Consider the following 5,480-nt stretch of genomic DNA (forward strand, 5'->3'; position numbering starts at 1 on the left):
CCCTGCCGGAGAGTGGCATCATTTGGGAACTTGCTTGAAATGGAAATTCTTCACCTCACCCCAGACGCACTTAATCAGAAGCTGGGGTGGGGGTGGGGGGGCAGCAATAAATACGTTAATAAGCACTCCAACTATTTCTGAGGCTTGCTAAAATTTGAGAACCGCTGGCCTCAAACATCACCTGGTGCACAAACTTTTATTTGTTCTCACGTCTTAAAGACAGTGATCATGTTAACTTCTATCTCCAAGAGCTCACAAGCTAGGGAAACAAAAAGTTCCATATTAAATTCTTTAATAAAGGACCATATTGAGTGATAAATGATCGAATACAAGCTTAATGTGCTTTGAAAGCTTATAAGGGTTGAATTTATTTCTAACAAGGTGAATCTCAGAGGCTTTATAGATAAAAAATAAAAAGGGGTAAAATAGCTATAAATTGTAAAATAACACAAATAATGAAACTTCCAGGGGTTACTGCAAAGTTGTATCTAGAAATTGAACTTAAAATATATCATTACAGGGGTGCCTGGGTGGCTCAGTTGGTTAAGTGTTGGACTCTTGATCTCAGCTCAGGTCTTGATCGCAGGATCATGAGTTCAAGCCCTGAGTTAAAAAATAATAAATATTGAGATATATATATATATATATATATATATACACAAACTAACAGATTAGATATCTCATATTGCATGGGAATAAAAACCCATCAGAAGTCAGAAGAAGACAATTTTAGTCCTGATACTACATTTACTAGCTGTCCCTCAATATCCTATTTCATAAAAAAAAAAAAAAGAGGTTGGTCTGGAACCCTGGCTCTTTTTTTTTTTTTTTAAGATTTTATTTATTTATTTGACAGAGAGAGAGAGACAGCGAGAGAAGAACACAAGCAGGGGGAGTGGGAGAGGAAGAAGCAGGCTCGCAGCAGAGGAGCCCGATGTGGGGCTCGAACCCAGAACACCGGGTTCACGCCCTGAGCTGAAGGCAGACGCTTAACGACTGAGCCACCCAGGCGCCCCTGGAACCCTGGTTCTTAATCAGGGGAAAATAAGGTGGGCCCAAGGCATGTGTAGACTTAAAGCTTCCACAGGGGAGTGTGAGCACAGTCTGGTTAAAAAGCACTGTACTAAATTGTCTCTAATCTCTGAGTGTCGATTATCAAATGCAAAGTTAAAGCATTAAAGAAGCATGTAAACATAATTTAAAATCTGTAAGCCAATGTCTGCTTTTTCTTTTTTTTTTTTTTTTGCTTAACATCTCTGAAAGTGCTCCAGTACCTGAACACCCAATTAATCAAAGGGAAACATCTGTAATATGTAGCAACTAAAATATCACCTTCCCTGTGTGGATCACAAAGTCCTTGGCAATCACTTCCATACCAGACCAGTGAGTACTGTTGTTCTCATTTTCCAGATGGATAAACAGAGGATAAAGGCCTTGTTCAGTGTCACACATTTCTGTCACCAACTGAGACACAATGGATGTCAGTCTTCTCATTCCTTCAACAATAAAGAGGTTTCAAGCTCTTAGAGTCAACAAGAACTTTTGCAAAGATTACACTGGCTGAAAGGCATATACGTGGATGACATCCACAAAGAGGAGGAAATTAACTTGAAGCTGAGTGTCTAACTTCACTGACTCTCAGTGGTAGGGACCGAAGAAAAGTAGAGTTTCAGCAAAGAAGGGTCTGAAGGAAAATAAATTAAATATAGCTAATTATCAAGTACTGTTTTTATACAGTAAAACAAGTGAAAATTATTCTTCTTTACGTGGTAATTTCTATCTCTTCACTGAGTCATCCATTCATTCAATAACTACTTATTGATTGACTTTTGTGTGCCAAGTCCTCATTCCGGTACTAGAAATGGAACAATGAGCAGAGCAGATAATAAGAGTAAGGGCAATAATAGCTATTGTAGCAAGGACCAATAATATATTCATAAAGAATAACTGCTGAATAAAATGTCGAAACTCAGTGTGCATAGCACTCTCTTTGGGGCTGCACCCACTGACTATAACACAGCTAATCTACTTTGAAATTCTCTAGCTCTGGGGCTTTTTATCAAAAAACCTGTTGCTGAAGTGCCTCTTGTGGATGCATCCACCAATGAGCGTGGACTCAACCACTTACTGTCCTGGGAAAGGCAACCAGAACTGAGAGCATCATGACCTCGTCACCGTGATTTTTAAATTACAGAGCCAGTAATTCTAACCAGTTCTTCTAACTCTACTTCCTGGTTTCCTACAACTCAAATACTGAGAGATCACAAAAGAAATGCCATCTTACTTAGGGGCACCTGCGTGGCTCAGTCAGCTAAGCGTCTGTCTTCGGCTCAAGTCATGATCTCGGGGTCCTGGGATCAAGCCCTCATCAGGCTCCCTGCTCAGTGGGGAGTCTGCTTCTCCCTCTCCCTCCACCCCTCCCCCTGCCTTGTGCGTGCTCTCTCTCTGTCTCAAAATGAATTTAAAAAAATCTTCAAAAATAAATTATATAAATAAACAAACTAGAACTCTCAAATTACTTGGCTTTAAAAAAATGCCATCTTAATACTTTTTTAACACAAAACAAGTGTTCCCTTCAGTTGTGCTTGCAATGGAATAAAACACAAGCATATCTGAGATTACTTTTCAGTGGATTTGTAAGAGTAAATGCTTTGGGGGGGGGCTCTAAAAAACATCTCTTCATCTTCTCAAATGTCAGTGTACTCACAGTGACGGTGCTCTCAGTTGTTAGGAAATCTTCTGAGACAGAAGTGGGAGGGGGAGGGGTAGAGTGATGCAATATTTCTGAGTGTCATGTGATTTCACAATTTGTTTTTCAATCTGTTTGGACTTCCAAAAAGAAAGACTCCCATAGATCAACAAGCACATAAACGGAAGCTTAAAACACCAAAAACAAAACCATAGAGTTTCAAATATATGACATGTCTATATTCCTATTATTCGACGGGATGCTCCTGAGAAATGTGAATTTTTCTGACGGATTTACTACCTTGCTTCATCTGAACACATGAACCAGAAACAACACCTGATGAGAAAACTTTCTGTCTTCTCCAAGGTCAAAGTTGGAACAAGTGTAGGGAATTCAGTTTTCCTTACTCGACAGTCTTCATCATTCTTGTACTCAGTATGCTCATGAAAAATGCAAGCCTCTTAGAGTTAGCACAAAGACGCAGCAAATTTGCAGGGATAAAATATAAAGTGATGAAACTGGAAGGATGTAAAAATATGTTATTAACCTCCTACAGCCCCGGATTTAAAGCTGAAACTCTATGCTCTTCATTGTGAAAAAAAGAGTCAGTCAATGTAATTGTAAACAAGAAAACCGATCCTTGTTTTCCCCTGTTCCACCAATTTGAGCGCCTATGAGAACTTCCGCTGTTACTTAGCCATTAACCTACTCGTGCCTTCCAAGTTTCTCTGTGTTTTTCCACTTTCTGTTGAGCACTTCTCGTACATATAGATCGCTCAGCGATAACAGGTACGTGAGGAGGGGAAAAAAAAAAGTCAAGCTGCAAAATGGGATTAAGAATAGCAGCAATAAAACATAATTGCCTGGAAAGGACAGCTTGGGAGACAGGTGGGTCAAATAAAATATGCACTTGGTTTGGATCCGGAAATGTTTCAAATTTGTCTCAGTTAAGCATTTATTTGGTAAATAATAAGCCAGTTAACTTTTCCGTGATTCTTGATTTTTTAAAAAGGAGAAAAGCAAATGAAGACATACGTTTGTCTGTTTATTTATTTTTGTAATCTCTACACCCAACATGGGGCTCGTACCCACGACCGCGAGATCAAGAGTCACGCACTCTTCCGACTGAGCCAGCCAGTGCCTCGACATGAGTTTATTTTTTAAAGGAAATTTGGCAATTAAATATAGTGGCATGAACAGATTATATGGCAATAAAATGCAAATTGTTTTGTTGCCAGATCCAGGAGCCTGAGACAATCTTCACTATCATAATTGTAGAGTCTCTCACTATGTATTCTTCCAATATTCTCAGATTTTTCTCACCTTTACTATACCACATTGTATTCATGGGTACCACAGACATGTTTATTTCATTCAAGTCCTAGTCAACTTTTCCATATAGATTAAGAATTATTCTCCCATACAGCTTAAGAATTATTCTCCCATACAGCTGTGGCCTTCTCACAGCATTTTAAGTCCTATGCATTTAACACCTCTGTTTAGAAAAAACACACACCACACTACAATTGTGATGATGATACAATGAATCACATGTCAGTGGCAAGTTATTATATAAAGTTTGAAGCTTGTTAGAGCAGAAATGGTACTAAAAATAAAATCCCACCCCACCCCCCTTAAAAGTCTAATTCCCAGGGCCATCATTTTTAAATAAATCCTGCGTGTATTTCTCCCATATCTTGTTAGTGTAAGAGTATTAACATTTGCAAAGTGTGCAATTCATTACCAGGTAGTAACTCAAGCAAAGGAAGAAAGCTGGCTGGATCAGTGATTTGTCAGCAAGGCCTGAATCATGGGAGGTTGGTCTCTGGTGTATCCTCTTGGTCCAAAAAGTAGGAGGTGGTGGTCCACTGAGCCAGGAATTGCCTGGCAGGATCAACACCCTGGCTGTTGCTCAGGGTAGGTTGCATTTTTTGGCTTTTGCTCCTGAACCAAAAGTTCAAGTGTGAAAACTGGGACTGAAGCCTCTTCTCGGCTGGAACCAGGACACCCCCAGTTCAGCCAGAAGTTAGTTTGAGGGTGTAGTGGCCCAGCATTCCAGGAGTGGCACATGGCAGCAGGAGGGGTGCCAGGGCTGGGTCCCAGCTGTAGAGCAGGGCTGGCCGCACATCCTTCCCTTCATTAATATCCTGGATTTCTGGGCGCCTGGGCAGAGACGCTGTTGGGGCAGAATCAAGATGTGACTTCCGTTCCGAGACTATTATCTCCACTGGGGTAGGCACGGATTTGAGAGTGGCCTGTAGACTGCAGACCTCCTTCTTCACAGTGCACTGGATCCTTTCTCCTTTATGCTTTGTTTCATTTTTCTTAAGAGTAAAGAGCTCATGTTTCTCCCTTGCTCCTTTTGCATAACCGAACGCTTCTCCAACAGCGTTTTCCAAAGCAGAAGGAAGAGCACCTTCAAGACCTGTGCTTCTGACAGAACCTGTCTCCTTAGAAGGCTAGCTTTGAGGTTTCCCTTCATGCAAACCATGTTTTTAAAATTACAATGCAGACGATACTTAAGGGGAAAAAAATCAAGACAGGACAGAGTTGTATAAACTGAAAGTAGAATTCCACCTCATTACCCTCCGCTAACCCCACTCTCTGAAGGTAATTCCTGGTAACAATTCGATGTGCTTTGGTGGACCTTTCTCTAAACACATGCAAACATGTATGTATGTGTTTCCAAGAGTTTGTACTTTTTTTTGGTTTGGTTTGGTTTTTACAAAAATGGTCTATGTTCTCTTTATTCATTAAAAAAGTGTGTGTAGATGGCAGTTGGAGGGGGTGT

The sequence above is a fragment of the Ursus americanus genome, chromosome 5 (assembly GCF_024610735.1).
Source record: "Ursus americanus isolate L20-20 chromosome 5, mUrsAme1.1.p, whole genome shotgun sequence".
Classification (NCBI taxonomy): domain Eukaryota; kingdom Metazoa; phylum Chordata; class Mammalia; order Carnivora; family Ursidae; genus Ursus; species Ursus americanus.